General features: G+C 44.8%; 1 protein-coding gene, 1 long non-coding RNA gene and 21 other non-coding genes across 23 annotated transcripts in view; all 23 read right to left on the bottom strand.

Annotated features, from left to right (window-relative positions):
- Positions 1-20: 20 nt before the first annotated feature.
- LOC142803788 (uncharacterized) lies at positions 21-9,538 on the bottom strand. The gene is made up of 2 exons (XR_012894290.1): positions 9,388-9,538; positions 21-831 (listed from the first exon to the last, which is right to left on the bottom strand). It is a non-coding gene; the product is annotated as an uncharacterized LOC142803788 (long non-coding RNA).
- On the bottom strand, positions 1,167-1,256 carry TRNAY-GUA (transfer RNA tyrosine (anticodon GUA)). The gene is given in 2 exon segments: positions 1,167-1,202; positions 1,220-1,256. It is a non-coding gene; the product is annotated as a tRNA-Tyr (tRNA).
- Positions 1,567-1,656, bottom strand: TRNAY-GUA (transfer RNA tyrosine (anticodon GUA)). Its single transcript is given in 2 exon segments — positions 1,567-1,602; positions 1,620-1,656. It is a non-coding gene; the product is annotated as a tRNA-Tyr (tRNA).
- Positions 1,967-2,056, bottom strand: TRNAY-GUA (transfer RNA tyrosine (anticodon GUA)). The gene is given in 2 exon segments: positions 1,967-2,002; positions 2,020-2,056. It is a non-coding gene; the product is annotated as a tRNA-Tyr (tRNA).
- Positions 2,362-2,451, bottom strand: TRNAY-GUA (transfer RNA tyrosine (anticodon GUA)). Its single transcript is given in 2 exon segments — positions 2,362-2,397; positions 2,415-2,451. It is a non-coding gene; the product is annotated as a tRNA-Tyr (tRNA).
- TRNAY-GUA (transfer RNA tyrosine (anticodon GUA)) lies at positions 3,953-4,042 on the bottom strand. Its single transcript is given in 2 exon segments — positions 3,953-3,988; positions 4,006-4,042. It is a non-coding gene; the product is annotated as a tRNA-Tyr (tRNA).
- Positions 4,352-4,441, bottom strand: TRNAY-GUA (transfer RNA tyrosine (anticodon GUA)). Its single transcript is given in 2 exon segments — positions 4,352-4,387; positions 4,405-4,441. It is a non-coding gene; the product is annotated as a tRNA-Tyr (tRNA).
- On the bottom strand, positions 4,751-4,840 carry TRNAY-GUA (transfer RNA tyrosine (anticodon GUA)). The gene is given in 2 exon segments: positions 4,751-4,786; positions 4,804-4,840. It is a non-coding gene; the product is annotated as a tRNA-Tyr (tRNA).
- Positions 9,539-9,775: 237 nt separating the features above from the next.
- Positions 9,776-18,496, bottom strand: part of LOC142803787 (uncharacterized) — a 373,950-nt gene continuing 365,229 nt past the window's right edge. Inside the window, exon 2 of the mRNA XM_075889816.1 lies at positions 9,776-10,507. The gene's annotated coding sequence lies outside the window, so the exon portion shown is untranslated. The remainder of the gene's footprint in view (positions 10,508-18,496) is intronic.
- On the bottom strand, positions 10,843-10,932 carry TRNAY-GUA (transfer RNA tyrosine (anticodon GUA)). The gene is given in 2 exon segments: positions 10,843-10,878; positions 10,896-10,932. It is a non-coding gene; the product is annotated as a tRNA-Tyr (tRNA).
- Positions 11,243-11,332, bottom strand: TRNAY-GUA (transfer RNA tyrosine (anticodon GUA)). Its single transcript is given in 2 exon segments — positions 11,243-11,278; positions 11,296-11,332. It is a non-coding gene; the product is annotated as a tRNA-Tyr (tRNA).
- Positions 11,638-11,727, bottom strand: TRNAY-GUA (transfer RNA tyrosine (anticodon GUA)). Its single transcript is given in 2 exon segments — positions 11,638-11,673; positions 11,691-11,727. It is a non-coding gene; the product is annotated as a tRNA-Tyr (tRNA).
- On the bottom strand, positions 12,034-12,123 carry TRNAY-GUA (transfer RNA tyrosine (anticodon GUA)). The gene is given in 2 exon segments: positions 12,034-12,069; positions 12,087-12,123. It is a non-coding gene; the product is annotated as a tRNA-Tyr (tRNA).
- On the bottom strand, positions 12,429-12,518 carry TRNAY-GUA (transfer RNA tyrosine (anticodon GUA)). Its single transcript is given in 2 exon segments — positions 12,429-12,464; positions 12,482-12,518. It is a non-coding gene; the product is annotated as a tRNA-Tyr (tRNA).
- TRNAY-GUA (transfer RNA tyrosine (anticodon GUA)) lies at positions 13,617-13,707 on the bottom strand. Its single transcript is given in 2 exon segments — positions 13,617-13,652; positions 13,670-13,707. It is a non-coding gene; the product is annotated as a tRNA-Tyr (tRNA).
- Positions 14,017-14,106, bottom strand: TRNAY-GUA (transfer RNA tyrosine (anticodon GUA)). The gene is given in 2 exon segments: positions 14,017-14,052; positions 14,070-14,106. It is a non-coding gene; the product is annotated as a tRNA-Tyr (tRNA).
- On the bottom strand, positions 14,412-14,501 carry TRNAY-GUA (transfer RNA tyrosine (anticodon GUA)). Its single transcript is given in 2 exon segments — positions 14,412-14,447; positions 14,465-14,501. It is a non-coding gene; the product is annotated as a tRNA-Tyr (tRNA).
- Positions 14,808-14,897, bottom strand: TRNAY-GUA (transfer RNA tyrosine (anticodon GUA)). Its single transcript is given in 2 exon segments — positions 14,808-14,843; positions 14,861-14,897. It is a non-coding gene; the product is annotated as a tRNA-Tyr (tRNA).
- Positions 15,207-15,296, bottom strand: TRNAY-GUA (transfer RNA tyrosine (anticodon GUA)). The gene is given in 2 exon segments: positions 15,207-15,242; positions 15,260-15,296. It is a non-coding gene; the product is annotated as a tRNA-Tyr (tRNA).
- Positions 16,001-16,090, bottom strand: TRNAY-GUA (transfer RNA tyrosine (anticodon GUA)). Its single transcript is given in 2 exon segments — positions 16,001-16,036; positions 16,054-16,090. It is a non-coding gene; the product is annotated as a tRNA-Tyr (tRNA).
- On the bottom strand, positions 17,189-17,279 carry TRNAY-GUA (transfer RNA tyrosine (anticodon GUA)). The gene is given in 2 exon segments: positions 17,189-17,224; positions 17,242-17,279. It is a non-coding gene; the product is annotated as a tRNA-Tyr (tRNA).
- On the bottom strand, positions 17,588-17,677 carry TRNAY-GUA (transfer RNA tyrosine (anticodon GUA)). The gene is given in 2 exon segments: positions 17,588-17,623; positions 17,641-17,677. It is a non-coding gene; the product is annotated as a tRNA-Tyr (tRNA).
- On the bottom strand, positions 17,988-18,077 carry TRNAY-GUA (transfer RNA tyrosine (anticodon GUA)). Its single transcript is given in 2 exon segments — positions 17,988-18,023; positions 18,041-18,077. It is a non-coding gene; the product is annotated as a tRNA-Tyr (tRNA).

Genomic DNA, 18,496 nt, shown 5'->3' with positions numbered 1-18,496 from the left:
CGAGTGTAGCGAGTGTCGTGTTTTCTTGTCCTCTTTGTCCCCGTGAATTTTGCGCTACTACACCCTATAGCGTTTTAGTCCTCGAGCTTCGCTGCCGCCTGTGCTGCCATGTGAAGGACGGGGGCGTTGTTCAGTCAATTTGTAGTTTTTCGTCGGGGTTGAGGAACCAATGCGAGTCGATGGTCCAGGCAGCGTCACAATCCACGAGGGCTGACGTGGAATAGCCTTTTTTGAAGTAGATGAAGATAGCTGGGCTGATATCAGCGCATCCAAACCGCCGCACGATGCCGGAACGAAATATTCCACAGCCCTGCGTGAAAGATGTGTAGCGTTTTAGTCCTCGAGCTTCGCTGCCGCCTCTGCTGCCATGTGAAGAACGGGGGGCATTGTTCAGTCAATTTGTAGTTTTTCGTCGGGGTTGAGGAACCAATGCGAGTCGATGGTCCAGGCAGCGTCACAATCACACGAGGGCTGACGTGGAATGGCCTTTCTTGAAGTAGATGAAGATAGCTGGGCTGATATCAGCGCATCCAAACCGCCGCACGATGCCGGAACGAAATATTCCACAGCCATGTGTGAAAGATATGTAGCGTTCTTGTCCTCGAGCTTCGCTGCCGCCTCTGCTGCCATGTGAAGGACGGGGGCGTTGTTCAGTCAATTTGTAGTTTTTCGTCGGGGTTGAGGATCCAATGCGAGTCGATGGTCCAGGCAGCGTCACAATCACATGAGGGCTGACGTCGAATGGCCTTTCTTGAAGTAGATGAAGATAGCTGGGCTGATATCAGCGCACCCACACCGCCGCACGATGCCGGAACGAAATATTCCACAGCCCTGCGTGAAAGATGTGTAGCGTTTTAGTCCTCGAGCTTCGCTGCCGCCTCTCCTACCAATATACCGAAGGAATCGCAGGCTGTATAGAGGCTGACGAAATAACGAGAAGCATCAAGCTGCATGACATTTTGTTACCCACTCACGCGTATTTACCCCAAATGCAAGTAAAATGGCGACGTTTCTGCAACCTTCCCAATCGTCTCGTATATAAACTTTGGGTGCCAGCGCAATTTGCGTCGCGTATGAGATGTTTTACTTCACTTTGTATATTATGGTGCTGCACATGTGGCAATAAATCACTAAATAAAACATAAAGACTACAACAAAAAGATTGCTCCGTTGAGCCGGATTCGAACCAGCGACCTATGGATGTCCGCAGTTTGAACCTCTACGGTCCACCGTTCTACCAACAGAGCTATCAACGGAAGATCGCAGAACTACGGCGCTGATTCATCTTTTATGCCGAAGGAATCGCAGGCAGTACTGAGGCTGACGAAATAACGAGAACCATGAAGCTGCATGGCATTTACTTACCCACTCACGCGTATTTACCCCCGATACTAGTAAAACTGCGACGTTTCTGCTATCTTCCCAATCGTCTCGCATATAAACTTTGGGTGCCAGCACACTTCGCGACGCGTATGACATGTTCTAATTCACTTTGTATATTATGGTGCTGCACATGTGGCAATAAATCAATAATTAAAACATTAAGAATACCGCAAAAAAGCTTGCTCCGTCGAGCCGGATTCGAACCAGCGACCTATATATGTCCGCAGTTGGAATCTCTACAGTCCACCGCTCTACCAACTGAGCTATCGACGGAAGATGGTGGTGCCAAGGCGCTGATTCATCCTTTATGCCGAAGGGATCGCAGGCAGTATTGAGGCTGACAAAATAACGAGAACCATGAAGCTGCATGACATTTAATTACCTTCTCACGCGTATTTATTCCCGATGCTAGTAAAATGGTGACGTTTCTACAACCTTCCCAATCGTCTCGCATATAAACTTTGGGTGCCAGCACACATTGTGACGCGTATGACATGTTCTAATTCACTTTATACATTACGGTGCTGCACAAGTGGCAATAAATCACTAATTAAAACATAAAGAATACCGCAAAAAAGCTTTCTCCGTCAAGCCGGATTCGAACCAGCGACCTATGGATGTACGCTGTTAAAACCTATACAGTCCACCGCTCTACCAACTGAGCTATCGACGGCACATGGCGGTACTCCGGCGCTGATTCATCCTTTATGCCGAAGGAATCGCAGGCAGTATAAAGACTGATGATATAACGAGAACCATGAAGCTGCATGACATTTACTTACCCACTCACGCGTATTTACTCCCGATGCTTGTAAAACTGCGACGTTTCTGCAACCTTCCCAATCGTCTCGCATATAAACTTTGGGTGCCAGCACACTTCGCGACGCGTATTACATGTTCTAATCACTTGGTACATTACGGTGCTGCACATGTAGAAACAAATCACTAATTAAAACATAAAGAATAAAAAAAATTTGCTCCGTCGAGCCGGATTCGAACCAGCGACCTACGGATGTCCGCAGTTAGAACCTCTACAGTCCACCGCTCTACCAACTGAGCTATCGACGGAAGATGGCGGTACCATTGCGCTGATTCATCCTTTATGCCGAAGGGATCGCGGGCAGTATTGAGGCTGACGAAATAGCAAGAACCATGAAGCTGCATGACATTTAAATACCTTCTCACGTGTATTTACCCCCGATGCTAGTAAAATGGCGACGTTTCTACAACCTTCCCAATCGTCTCGCACATAAACTTTGGGTGCCAGCGCACCTTTCGTCGCGTATGACATGTTCTAATTCACTTTGTATATTATGGTGCTGCACATGTGGCAATAAATCACTAATTGAAACACAAAGACTACAACAAAAAGATTGCTGCTTTGAGCCGGATTCGAACCAGCGACCTATGGATGTCCGCATTTCGAACCTCTACAGCCAACCGTTCTACAAACTGAGCTATCAACGAAAGATGGCAGTACTACGGCGCTGATTCATCCTTTATGCCGAAGCAATCGCAGGCAGTATAAAAGCTGATGAAATAACGAGAACCATGAAGCTGCACGCCATTTACTTACACACTCACGCGTATTTACTCCCGATGCTAGTAAAACGGCGACATTTCTGCAACCTTCCCAATCGTCTCGCATATAAACTTTGGGTGCCAGCACACATTGTGTCGCGTAAGACATGTTTTAAACACTTTGTACGTTATGGTGCTGCACATGTGGCAATAAATCAGTAATAAAACATGTAGAAAAAAACAAAATAGACTGCTCCGTTGAGCCGGACTGGAACCAGCGATCTATGGATGTCCGCAGTTCGAACCTCGACAGTCCACCGTTCTACCAACTGAGCTATCGACGGAAGATGGCAGTACTACGGCGCTGATTCATCCTTTATGCCGAAGGAATCGCAGGTAGTATAAAGGCTGACGATATAACGAGAACCATGAAGCTGCATGACATTTGCTTACCCACTCACGCGTATTTAACCTCGATGCTAGTAAAACTGCGACGTTTCTGAACCTTCCCAATCGTCTCGCATATAAACTTTGGGTGCCAGCACACTTCGCGATGCTTATGACATGTTCTAATTCACTTCATACATTATGGTGCTGCACTTGTGGCAATAAATCACTAGTTAAAACATGATCAATACAACAAAAAGCTTGCTCCGTCAGGCTTGATTCAAACCAGTGACCTATGGATGTCCGCAGTTGTAACCTCTACAGCCTACCGCTCTACCAACTGAGCTATCGACGGAAGATGGCGGTACTACGGTGCTGATTCATCCTTTATACCGAAGGAATCGCAGGCTGTATAGAGGCTGACGGAATAACGAGAACCATGAAGCTGCATGACATTTTGTTACCCACTCACGCGTATTTACCCCCGATGCAAGAAAAATGGCGACGTTTCTGCAACCTTCCCAATCGTCTCGCATATAAACTTTGGGTGTCAGCACACTTCGCGACGCGTATGACATGTTCTAATTCACTTTGTACATTATGGTGCTGCACATGTGGCAATAAATCAATAATTAAAACATGACGAATAAAAAAAGCTTGCTCCGTCGGGCCGGATTCGGACCAGCGACCTATGGATGTCCGCAGTTGGAACCTCTACAGTCCACCGCTCTACCAACTGAGCTATCGACGGAAGATGGCGGTACCAAGGCGCTGATTCATCCTTTATGCCGAAGGGATCGCAGGCAGTATTGAGGCTGAGGAAATAACGAGAACCATGAAGCTGCATGACATTTAATTACCTTCTCACGCGTATTTACCCCCGATGCTAGTAAAATGGCCACGTTTCTACAACCTTCCCAATCGTCTCGCATATAAACTTTGGGTGCCAGCGCACTTTGCGTCGCGTATGATGTGTTCTAATTCACTTTGTATATTATGGTGCTGCACATGTGGCAATAATTCACTAATTAAACCATAAAGACTACAACAAAGAGATTGCTCCGTTGAGCCGCATTCGAACCAGCGACCTATGGATGTCCGCAGTTGGAACCTCTACAGTCCACCGCTCTACCAACTGAGCTATCGACGGAAGATTGCAGTACCACGGCGCTGATTCATCCTTTATGCCGAAGGGATCGCAGGCAGTATTGAGGCTGACGAAATAACGAGAACCATGAAACTTCATGACATATACTTACCCACTCACGCTTATTTACCCCCAATGCGAGTAAAATGGCGACGTTTCTGCTACCTTCCCAATCGTCTCGCATATAAACTTTGGGTGCCAGCACACTTTGTGACGCGTATGAGATGTTCTAATTTACTTTATACATCATGGTGCTGCACTTGTGGCAATTAATCACTATTTAAACATAAAGAATAACACAAAAAAGCTTGCTCCGTCGAGCCGGATTCGAACCAGCGAGCTATGAATGTACGCAGTTAAAACCTATACAGTCCACCGCTCTACCAACTGAGCTATCGACGGAAGATGGCGGTACTACAGTGCTGATTCATCCTTTAAAGTTGAAAGTTGAAAGTTGAAATTTATTTCACCACAACGACACACCGTGATTTACACAAACAAGAAACAATTGTGGCATGGAAAGTAGGAAAAAAGCTGCGCTGTAGCAGCTTGACTAGCCCCACCTCCCATTTGTACAAGGCAACAGAAACAATGGCACACCAAACTCTATACGGTGCTCACGTATGAGTGAAAGATAAAAGAAAAGAAATAACATTCTAGTGGTTGTTTATGAAGTACAGAATAGATGCACACTTGGGTGTTTACAAACAAACAATTATTTGGAAAAGAGGCAACCAAAATAAGACGCTATAACAGAAAGGGGTACACTTAAAATTTCATGCGTTTACAAGTACTGGGTGCAATTTTTCTGGGTTTATAGCTCCTTATACAAACAGGTTTAATATATCACTTCTTGAAAGGAGACGCAATTGCTGTTCTGTGAGCTTGAACTTATTTAGTATATGGGGAACAGAGTGCTTTAGCATTTGGAGTCCGTAATTTGTTCGCGGTCGGGGGATGTGCCAGTGTTCAGAACTCCACATCGGACGCAACAACATTTTCGGCTGTAAATGTGCTAAGCCTCTCAAGCTTGCGCAATTCTTTCGAATTTCAGACCTCAAAGACAACAACAAGTTATGTTCATATGCAACACAAAATTTCAAAACTTTAAACTTGACAAATAAATGGGATGTGTGTTCTCTGTAACCTATATTTGCAATAGCCCGTAAAGCGCTTTTTTGAAGTGTATACAACTTTTGTTTTGATGTTTCAGTTCCAGAAGCCCATACCAACTGACAATAGCGTAGATGAGAACAAAAAAGCGTATTAAAGATAAGAAGTTTCTGGGGGAGTGGTAGAAACGACTGACACCTTCTCAGCACGCCAAGGGCTTTTCTTAGCTTAATACACAATTGTTCAGTGTGAGAATTCCAGAACATATGTTGATGAAAGATGACGCCCAAAGTTTTGACAGTCTCTGAAAGTTCGATATTGAAATTATTTAGCATCAGTTTTTGTGTGTACGTACATGTCATTCCTTTCGCACGGAAAAGAACGGCCTTGGTTTTAGAGCTGTTGATCTGTAACGAATTTCGGCAGGACCATTTCGAAAAATTGACTAACGTTTTATTAGCTGCTTTTATCAAATCGTCTATATTTGTTTTCGTAAAGAATAAGCTTGTATCATCTGCATAAATAATGTACGTTATTGAGTGATCCACATTTACAATATCATTGATATAAAGGTTAAATAGAAGAGGTCCTAATATGCTTCCCTGTGGTACACCGCGTTTGATTATTTGGGGCATAGATGTTTGCCTATTTATAGACACACACTGGTACCGATCACTAAGGTAGATTACTATTAAATCGAGCGCGATGCCTCTAATCCAGTAATAAAACAATTTTTCTAACAAGGTTTGGTGATCAATTCTGTCGAACGCCTTCGTAAAGTCTATGAATACGCCTAATGTTAGCTTCCTTGCTTGAATGTTGCCCAGTATCAACTCTTTTTGATGCAACAGCGCTGTCTCCGTCGATACGCCAGACCTTAACCCATATTGTGCTGTTGTAATCACAGAATGCGAGTCCGAAAATTTATACAATCTAATGAAAATGATTTTTTCTAGAGCCTTCGAAAATATAGGTAATACCAATATTGGCCGGTAATTACTCATTTCATTTTTGTCACCACCTTTATAAAGCACTGCAACTTTGGCATTTTTCTTCCGCTTAGGGAACATACCTGTGCTTAAAACAATATTATAAATATGCGTCAGGCAGGGTGATAACAAATCAATAACAAAGATAACCGGTTCCATTTTTATGCCGTCAATGTCCTCACTTTTGCTTTTTTTAAGTTTCATGAAAACGTTGTTTACCTCAGTTTGCTCCGTAGGGTCAATAAATATTGAGGGGGCTATAGGTGTTGGCATGTAACTTAATGCATTTCCGTCGTAAGTGCTTTCTGACAAAGAAGTAAAGTACCCATTGAATTTATTGGCTAATGCTTTTCCTTTAAATATATGATCATCAATTGTAATTTCGTCGACACCGGGCATCCTATTACTTAAAGCTATAATTGTGTTTAGTTTTTTCCACATTTGCTTCACATCTACGATACCGTTAAAAATAGTATGGTAATAGTCGCGTTTGGCTTGCCTTAAAGTTTTTGAAAGACTGTTTCTGTAGGCCCTAAACGCTTTCAGTGCATTCAAATCGCGATTTTTCAAAAACACCTGGTACAGTCTGTTTTTCGTACGTATCATTTTGAATATACTTAACGTTACCCAAGGCTTACGTGCGCGGTTTGGCTTAGTTATTTCTTTGTACGGAAAGTGTTTTTTATATACCGAAGAAAAAATTTCTATGAAATGGTCATATGCGGTATCAGCCGTAGAGCACGCAAAAACTGCGTTCCAGCTTGTTCTGGCGAGTTCATCTCGGAACTACGACAGCGTAACCGCGTTGATGTCTTGATATATTATATTTACAGTGAATTCTTTTGCCGTATTGTACGTATCAGTTACTAAATAGATAGGCAAGTGGTCGCTAAGTGTCACATTAATGGTACCAGAAAATAGGTCATTAATTGCTAGGTTAGTAATAAAAAGGTCGATAAGAGTTTCACTAGTTGCAGTGATACGTGTGGGGGTGGTTATTACATTAAACAAAAAATGGGAATCGAGAATCGCAGATAATTCGCCCTGTTTAGGAGTTTTTGTCAGCGTATCAATGTTTAGGTTACCTCCTAAAATTAAAGAGTATTGGTTTACGTTTACAAACGAAAGCATAGCCTCTAGAAACGTGAAAAGTTCGCTCAAGTTACCGTCAGGTGGCCTATACACGACAGCAAATACAAAATTGTCGCATTTTGTACAAATTACCTCAATGTTCGTTGTGGACCAAGAAAAGTCATCGAGGAGGTCATAGGTAAATCCCAGTTTTGTGAACATGCATACGCCGTCTCCCCTTTTCAATTTCCTATTCAAAGAAACGGCACTGTAGCCGTCTAAATGTATGGTATCAAGATCAGAGTACCACGTCTCAGTCAGCATAATAACCGAGAAGGAAAACTCGAACTCGTTTATTAAAATGCAAAAGCCATCATATTTTTGGCGTAATAACTACATGTTCATATGTAAAAATGTTAATGGTGATTTACACTTTTCAACAATATCCGACTTGAGTGTGGTTGGACTAATACAAGATAAAGTCATTGCTGATTATTATGGGTCAACATAGAAGTGCTGTCAGTTTGCAGACAAGTAGTGACATACTTCCATATGATAAACAGGCAACGAAAAATATCACTGTACCTACAAATTTTATCAACAAGGGCTGAAAAACGCAGCCAAGTTGTTTCCCAACTCATGTCGCGATACAGGCATAAACGCAAACAATCCAGAAAATAGCAAAAGCGGCAACTACAAACCAGTACTTCCAAAATTAAAGCACACAAGACAAAAAAAAATAAAAAAGCAGGCAACAAATATCGGAAAGAGAACAAATGTGTGGCGAACAGCGCATGCACATATGGCCTTTGCTCCGGGTAGACTATCGCAACATATACAACTATGTGTCTCCTTAACACATATGAACGGCATGATAAGATGCGCCATAGCACCACAAAGGGCTCCTTCAAAGCTGGGAACATTGGTCTTATTTTCCAGCTTTCATAATGGGTTGACCATTTTAGCAACGTCCCCACTGCATGAAATCTTTATTTTTGGAGCGTTGTCCATGCGCCGTGCGAAAATTTTGCCATTTTGCACCCAAACGTATTTCCAACCAGTTTCGCGTTTGCGTGCAGTAGCCTGACCTAGTAGACATTTCAGCTCGGGGTATAAGTGCTCGTTAACAAATAACGGCTCCTCCGAGTCAAAGCCTACGTCGGAGCACTTGAGCCGGGCAGCACGCGCATTTTCGAGGAAACAGTCCCTCTTCTGCCTCCATGCGAACGGAACTACTACGTTCTTTTTTGTTAGATTGGAGGTTGGTACTCTGTGCACCGACTCAAAATCGGCTTCCTCAAGTAGTACACCTACTTTCTCGCCAATGTTGATCACTGTATCTATAAGGTTTTCAGTGGCGTTGTACGGGATACCTTTGAGCTCCACATTTGCATTACGAGAATACTGCTCAAGGTGTAGCAGCCTACTCTCATGATCTTTCACCTTTTGAACAAGATCAGCGCACGTGGCCTCTAGCATAGCGTTGGTCACCTTGACCTTTACATTTTCAGCCTTTATTTCTTCACAATCAGTATTTAAGGAAACCACAGAGGACTTAATTTCCCTCAGTTCATTACGAAAGTCTCGCTCGAGTGTTTCCTTGAAGCCTTTAAATTCAGCCCGTAATTCACGCTTAAGTTCCTCGAAAAGTGCTCTTATCTCTTTCGCCATGTCTCAACGAGTCAATACAGACAACAGAACACTTGTGGCAGCACCAGCAGCAGCAAAACGAAACAGGCGAAAATTCAAGAAACAAGCAGGAATTTGGGCACAAACCTGCGTGAAAGATGTGTAGCGTTGTAGTCCAGTAGGGTCGAGAGCTGGGCTAGTTTGTGAGACATCATTTAACCATATGGTGTAGTAGCGCAAAATTCACGGGGACAAAGAGGACAAGAAAACACGACACTCGCTACACTCGCAACAAATTTTTATTTCAGAAGCAGCACTTGATATATAACCCATAACCCTAGTGACACAGAAAAGACACAGTGTTCGTAGTTCTTTTCTGTGTCGCTAGGATTATGGGTTATATATGAAGTGCTGCTTCTGAAATAAAAATTAGTTGCGAGTGTAGCGAGTGTCGTGTTTTCTTGTCCTCTTTGTCCCCGTGAATTTTGCGCTACTACACCATATAGCGTTTTAGTCCTCGAGCTTCGCTGCCGCCTGTGCTACCATGTGAAGGACGGGGGCGTTGTTCAGTCAATTTGTAGTTTTTCGTCGGGGTTGAGGAACCAATGCGAGTCGATGGTCCAGGCAGCGTCACAATCCACGAGGGCTGACGTGGAATAGCCTTTTTTGAAGTAGATGAAGATAGCTGGGCTGATATCAGCGCATCCAAACCGCCGCACGATGCCGGAACGAAATATTCCACAGCCCTGCGTGAAAGATGTGTAGCGTTTTAGTCCTCGAGCTTCGCTGCCGCCTCTGCTGCCATGTGAAGGACGAGGGGCATTGTTCAGTCAATTTGTAGTTTTTCGTCGGGGTTGAGGAACCAATGCGAGTCGATGGTCCAGGCAGCGTCACAATCACACGAGGGCTGACGTGGAATGGCCTTTCTTGAAGTAGATGAAGATAGCTGGGCTGATATCAGCGCATCCAAACCGCCGCCCGATGCCGGAACGAAATATTCCACAGCCATGCGCGAAAGATGTGTAGCGTTTTAGTCCTCGAGCTTCGCTGCCGCCTCTGCTGCCATGTGAAGGACGGGGGCGTTGTTCAGTCAATTAGTAGTTTTTCGTCGGGGTTGAGGAACCAATGCGAGTCGATGGTCCAGGCAGCGTCACAATCACACGAGGGCTGACGTCGAATGGCCTTTCTTGAAGTAGATGAAGATAGCTGGGCTGATATCAGCGCATCCACACCGCCGCACGATGCCAGAACGAAATATTCCACAGCCCTGCGTGAAAGATGTGTAGCGTTTTAGTCCTCGAGCTTTGCTGCCGCCTCTGCTACCAATATACCGAAGGAATCGCAGGCTGTATAGAGGCTGACGAAATAACGAGAAGCATCAAGCTGCATGACATTTTGTTACCCACTCACGCGTATTTACCCCAAATGCAAGTAAAATGGCGACGTTTCTGCAACCTTCCCAATCGTCTCGCATATAAACTTTGGGTGCCAGCGGAATTTGCGTCACGTATGACATGTTTTACTTCACTTTGTATATTAAGGTGCTGCACATGTGGCAATAAATCACTAAATAAAACATAAAGACTACAACAAAAAGATTGCTCCGTTGAGCCGGATTCGAACCAGCGACCTATATATGTCCGCAGTTGGAACCTCTACAGTCCACCGCTCTACCAACTGAGCTATCGACGGAAGATGGTGGTGCCAAGGCGCTGATTCATCCTTTATGCCGAAGGGATCGCAGGCAGTATTGAGGCTGACAAAATAACGAGAACCATGAAGCTGAATGACATTTAATTACCTTCTCACGCGTATTTATTCCCGATGCTAGTAAAATGGTGACGTTTCTACAACCTTCCCAATCTTCTCACATATAAACTTTGGGTGCCAGCACACTTTGTGACGCGCATGACATGTTCTAATTCACTTTATACAATACGGTGCTGCACAAGTGGCAATAAATCACTAAGTAAAACATAAAGAATACCGCAAAAAAGCTTTCTCCGTCAAGCCGGAATCGAACCAGCGACCTATGGATGTACGCTGTTAAAACCTATACAGTCCACCGCTCTACCAACTGAGCTATCGACGGTACATGGCGGTACTCCGGCGCTGATTCATCCTTTATGCCGAAGGAATCGCAGGCAGTATAAAAACTGATGATATAACGAGAACCATGAAGCTGCATGACATTTACTTACCCACTCACGCGTATTTACCCCCGATGCTTGTAAAACTGCGACGTTTCTGCAACCTTCCCAATCGTCTCGCATATAAACTTTGGGTGCCAGCACACTTCGCGACGCGTATTACATGTTCTAATCACTTGGTACATTATGGTGCTGCACATGTAGAAACAAATCACTAATTAAAACATAAAGAATAAAAAAAATTTGCTCCGTCGAGCCGGATTCGAACCAGCGACCTACGGATGTCCGCAGTTAGAACCTCTACAGTCCACCGCTCTACCAACTGAGCTATCGACGGAAGATGGCGGTACCATTGCGCTGATTCATCCTTTATGCCGAAGGGATCGCAGGCAGTATTGAGGCTGACGAAATAACAAGAACCATGAAGCTGCATGACATTTAAATACCTTCTCACGTGCATTTACCCCCGATGCTAGTAAAATGGCGACGTTTCTACAACCTTCCCAATCGTCTCGCACATAAACTTTGGGTGCCAGCGCACCTTTCGTCGCGTATGACATGTTCTAATTCACTTTGTATATTATGGTGCTGCACATGTGGCAATAAATCACTAATTAAAACATGAAGAATAAAAAAAGCTTGCTCCGTCGGGCCGGATTCGGACCAGCGACCTATGGATGTCCGCCGTTGGAACCTCTACAGTCCACCGCTCTACCAACTGAGCTATCGACGGAAGATGGCGGTACCAAGGCGCTGATTCATCCTTTATGCCGAAGGGATCGCAGGCAGTATTGAGGCTGAGGAAATAACGAGAACCATGAAGCTGCATGACATTTACTTACCCACTCACGCGTATTTACCCCCAATGCTTGTAGAATGGCGACGTTTCTGCAACCTTCCCCATCGTCTCGCATATAAACTTTGGGTGCCAGCACACTTCGCGACGCGTATGACATGTTCTAATTCACTTTGTATATTAAGGTGCTGCACATGTGGCAATAAATCAATAATTAAAACATGAAGAATAAAAAAGCTTCCTCCGTCGAGCCGGATTCGAACCAGTGACCTATATATGTCCGCAGTTGGAACCTCTACAGTCCACCGCTCTACCAACTGAGCTATCGACGGAAGAGGGCGGTACCAAGCCGCTGATTCATCCTTTATACCGAAGGAATCGCAGGCTGTATAGAGGCTGACGAAATAACGAGAACCATGAAGCTGCATGACATTTACTTACCCACTCACGCGTATTTACCCCCAATGCTTGTAGAATGGCGACGTTTCTGCAACCTTCCCCATCGTCTCGCATATAAACTTTGGGTGCCAGCACACTTCGCGACGCGTATGACATGTTCTAATTCACTTTGTATATTAAGGTGCTGCACATGTGGCAATAAATCAATAATTAAAACATGAAGAATAAAAAAGCTTCCTCCGTCGAGCCGGATTCGAACCAGCGACCTATGGATGTACGCAGTTAAAACCTATACAGCTCACCGCTCTACCAATTGAGCTATTGACGGCAGATGGCGGTACTCCGGCGCTGATTCATCCTTTATGCCGAAGAAATGGCAGGCCGTATAGAGGCTGATGAAATAACGAGAACCATGAAGCCGCATGACATTTAGTTACCCACTCACGCGTATTTACCACCGATGCAAGTAAAATGGCGACGTTTCTGCAACCTTCCCAATCGTCTCGCATATAAACTTTGGGTGCCAGCGCACTTTGCGTCGCGTATGATATGTTCTAATTCACTTTGTATATTATGGTGCTGCACATATGGCAATAAATCACTAATTAAACATAAAGACTACAACAAAGAGATTGCTCCGTTAAGCGGCATTCGAACCAGCGACCTATGAATGTCCACAGTTGAACCCTCTACATTCCACCGCTCTACCAACTGAGCTATCGACGGAAGAAGTCGGTACCACGGCGCTGATTCATCCTTTATGTCGAAAGAATCGCAGGCAGTATTGAGGCTGACGAAATAACGAGAACCATAAAGCTGCATGACATTTAATTAACCTCTCACGCGTATATTCCCCCGATGCTAGTAAAATGGCGACATTTCTGCGACCTTCCCAATCGTCTCGCATACAAACTTTGGGTGCCAGACAACTTCGCGACGCGTATGACATGTTCTAATTCACTTTGTACATTATGGTGCTGCACGTGTGGCAATAAATCACTAATTAAAACATAAAGAATAAAAAAGCTTGCTACGTCGAGCCGGATTCGAACCGGCGACCTATGGATGAACGCAGTTGGAACCTCTACAGTCCACCGCTCCACCAACTGAGCTATCGACAGCAGATGGCAGTACCACGGCGCCGATTCAGCCTTTATGCCGAAGGGATCGCAGGCAGTATTGAGGCTGACGAAATAACGAGAACGGTGAAGCTGCATGACATTTAATTACCCACTCACGCGTATTTATCCCCGATGCTAGTAAAATGGCGACGTTTCTGCAACCTTCCCAATCGTCTCGCATATAAACTTTGGGTGCCAGCACACTTTGTGACGCGCATGACATGTTCTAATTCACTTTATACAATACGGTGCTGCACAAGTGGCAATAAATCACTAAGTAAAACATAAAGAATACCGCAAAAAAGCTTTCTCCGTCAAGCCGGAATCGAACCAGCGACCTATGGATGTACGCTGTTAAAACCTATACAGTCCACCGCTCTACCAACTGAGCTATCGACGGTACATGGCGGTACTCCGGCGCTGATTCATCCTTTATGCCGAAGGAATCGCAGGCAGTATAAAAACTGATGATATAACGAGAACCATGAAGCTGCATGACATTTACTTACCCACTCACGCGTATTTACCCCCGATGCTTGTAAAACTGCGACGTTTCTGCAACCTTCCCAATCGTCTCGCATATAAACTTTGGGTGCCAGCACACTTCGCGACGCGTATTACATGTTCTAATCACTTGGTACATTATGGTGCTGCACATGTAGAAACAAATCACTAATTAAAACATAAAGAATAAAAAAAATTTGCTCCGTCGAGCCGGATTCGAACCAGCGACCTACGGATGTCCGCAGTTAGAACCTCTACAGTCCACCGCTCTACCAACTGAGCTATCGACGGAAGATGGCGGTACCATTGCGCTGATTCATCCTTTATGCCGAAGGGATCGCAGGCAGTATTGAGGCTGACGAAATAACAAGAACCATGAAGCTGCATGACATTTAAATACCTTCTCACGTGCATTTACCCCCGATGCTAGTAAAATGGCGACGTTTCTACAACCTTCCCAATCGTCTCGCACATAAACTTTGGGTGCCAGCGCACCTTTCGTCGCGTATGACATGTTCTAATTCACTTTGTATATTATGGTGCTGCACATGTGGCAATAAATCACTAATTAAAACATGAAGAATAAAAAAAGCTTGCTCCGTCGGGCCGGATTCGGACCAGCGACCTATGGATGTCCGCCGTTGGAACCTCTACAGTCCACCGCTCTACCAACTGAGCTATCGACGGAAGATGGCGGTACCAAGGCGCTGATTCATCCTTTATGCCGAAGGGATCGCAGGCAGTATTGAGGCTGAGGAAATAACGAGAACCATGAAGCTGCATGACATTTAATTACCTTCTCACGCGTATTTACCCCCGATGCTAGTAAAATGGCCACGTTTTTACAACCTTCCCAATCGTGTCGCATATAAACTCTGGGTGCCAGCGCACTTTGCGTCGCGTATGATATGTTCTAATTCACTTTGTATATTATGGTGCTGCACTTGTGGAAATAAATCACTAATTAAAACATAAAGACTACAACAAAGAGATTGCTCCGTTGAGCCGCATTCGAACCAGCGACCTATGGATGTCCGCAGTTGGAACCTCTACAGTCCACCGCTCTACCAACTGAGCTATCGACGGAAGATTGCAGTACCACGGCGCTGATTCATCCTTTATGCCGAAGGGATCGCAGGCAGTACTGAGGCTGACGAAATAACGAGAACCATGAAGCTGCATGACATTATTTTACCCACTCACGCGTATTTATCCCCGATGCTAGTGAAATGGCGACCTTTCTGCAACCTTCCCAATCATCTCGCATATAAACTTTGGGTGCCAGCACACTTTTTGACGCGTATGACATGTTCTAATTCACTTCATACATTATGGTGCTGCACTTGTGGCAATAACTCACTAAATAAAACATAAACAATACAAGAAAAAGCTTGCTCCGTCAAGCCGGATTCAAACCAGCGACCTATGGATGTCCGCAGTTGTAACCTTTAGAGTCCACCGCTCTACCAACTGAGCTATCGACGGAAGATGGCGGTACTACGGTGCTGATTCATCATTTATACCGAAGGAATCGCAGGCTGTATAGAGGCTGACGAAATAACGAGAACCATGAAGCTGCATGACATTTACTTACCCACTCACGCGTATTTACCCCCAATGCTTGTAGAATGGCGACGTTTCTGCAACCTTCCCCATCGTCTCGCATATAAACTTTGGGTGCCAGCACACTTCGCGACGCGTATGACATGTTCTAATTCACTTTGTATATTAAGGTGCTGCACATGTGGCAATAAATCAATAATTAAAACATGAAGAATAAAAAAGCTTCCTCCGTCGAGCCGGATTCGAACCAGTGACCTATATATGTCCGCAGTTGGAACCTCTACAGTCCACCGCTCTACCAACTGAGCTATCGACGGAAGAGGGCGGTACCAAGCCGCTGATTCATCCTTTATACCGAAGGAATCGCAGGCTGTATAGAGGCTGACGAAATAACGAGAACCATGAAGCTGCATGACATTTACTTACCCACTCACGCGTATTTACCCCCAATGCTTGTAGAATGGCGACGTTTCTGCAACCTTCCCCATCGTCTCGCATATAAACTTTGGGTGCCAGCACACTTCGCGACGCGTATGACATGTTCTAATTCACTTTGTATATTAAGGTGCTGCACATGTGGCAATAAATCAATAATTAAAACATGAAGAATAAAAAAGCTTCCTCCGTCGAGCCGGATTCGAACCAGCGAAATATGGATGTACGCAGTTAAAACCTATACAGCTCACCGCTCTACCAATTGAGCTATTGACGGCAGATGGCGGTACTCCGGCGCTGATTCATCCTTTATGCCGAAGAAATGGCAGGCCGTATAGAGGCTGATGAAATAACGAGAACCATGAAGCCGCATGACATTTAGTTACCCACTCACGCGTATTTACCACCGATGCAAGTAAAATGGCGACGTTTCTGCAACCTTCCCAATCGTCTCGCATATAAACTTTGGGTGCCAGCGCACTTTGCGTCGCGTATGATATGTTCTAATTCACTTTGTATATTATGGTGCTGCACATATGGCAATAAATCACTAATTAAACATAAAGACTACAACAAAGAGATTGCTCCGTTAAGCGGCATTCGAACCAGCGACCTATGAATGTCCACAGTTGAACCCTCTACATTCCACCGCTCTACCAACTGAGCTATCGACGGAAGAAGTCGGTACCACGGCGCTGATTCATCCTTTATGTCGAAAGAATCGCAGGCAGTATTGAGGCTGACGAAATAACGAGAACCATAAAGCTGCATGACATTTAATTAACCTCTCACGCGTATATTCCCCCGATGCTAGTAAAATGGCGACATTTCTGCGACCTTCCCAATCGTCTCGCATACAAACTTTGGGTGCCAGACAACTTCGCGACGCGTATGACATGTTCTAATTCACTTTGTACATTATGGTGCTGCACGTGTGGCAATAAATCACTAATTAAAACATAAAGAATAAAAAAGCTTGCTACGTCGAGCCGGATTCGAACCGGCGACCTATGGATGAACGCAGTTGGAACCTCTACAGTCCACCGCTCCACCAACTGAGCTATCGACAGCAGATGGCAGTACCACGGCGCCGATTCAGCCTTTATGCCGAAGGGATCGCAGGCAGTATTGAGGCTGACGAAATAACGAGAACGGTGAAGCTGCATGACATTTAATTACCCACTCACGCGTATTTATCCCCGATGCTAGTAAAATGGCGACGTTTCTGCAACCTTCCCAATCATCTCGCATATAAACTTTGGGTGCCAGCACAATTTGTGACGTGTATGACATGTTCTAATTCACTTCATACATTATGGTGGTGAACTTGTGGCAATAAATCACTAATTAAAACATAAACAATACAACAGAAAATTTGCTCCGTCAAGCTGTATTCAAACCAGTGACCTATGGATGTCCGCAGTTGTAACTTCTACAGTCCACCGCTCTACCAACTGAGCTATCGACGGAAGATGGCAGTAATACGGCGCTGATTCATACTTTATGCCGAAGGAATCAGAGGCAGTATTGAGGCTGACGAAATAACGAGAACCATGAAGCTGCTTGGCATTTAATTACCTTCTCACGCGTATTTACCCCCGATGCTAGTAAAATGTTGACGTTTCTACAACCTTTCCAATCGTCTCGCATATAAACTTTGGGTGCCAGCACACTTTGTGACGCGTATGACATGTTAAAATTCACTTTATACATTATGGTGCTGCACATGTGGCAATAAATCACTAATTAAAACATAAAGAATACTACAAAAAAGCTTGCTTTGTCGAGCCAGATTCGAACCAGCGACCTATGGATGTCCGCAGTTGGAACCTCTACAGTCCACCGCTCTACCAACTGAGCTATCGACGGCAGATGGCGGTACTCCGGCGCTGATTCATCCTGATTTGTGGGGTTTAACGTCCCAAAACCACCATATGATTATGAGAGACGCCGTAGTGGAGGGCTCCGGAAATTTTGACCACCTGGGGTTCTTTAACGTGCACCCAAATCTGAGCACACGGGCCTCGACATTTCCGCCTCCATCGGAAATGCAGCCGCCGCAGCCGGGATTCGAACCCGCGACCTGCGGGTCAGCAGCCGAGTACCTTAGCCACTAGACCACCGCGGCGGGGCCTGATTCATCCTTTGTGCCGAAGGAATCGCAGGCAGTATAAAGGCTGATGATATAACGAGAACCATGAAGCTGCATGACATTTGCTTACCCACTCACGCGTATTTACCCCCGATGCTAGTAAAACTGCGACGTTTCTGCAACCTTCCCAATCGTC

Source organism: Rhipicephalus microplus, chromosome 3, assembly GCF_043290135.1.
Source record: "Rhipicephalus microplus isolate Deutch F79 chromosome 3, USDA_Rmic, whole genome shotgun sequence".
Classification (NCBI taxonomy): Eukaryota; Metazoa; Arthropoda; class Arachnida; order Ixodida; family Ixodidae; genus Rhipicephalus; species Rhipicephalus microplus.
The sequence above is the reverse complement of the archived record's forward strand: the minus strand, read 5'-3'. Positions and strand labels throughout refer to the sequence as shown.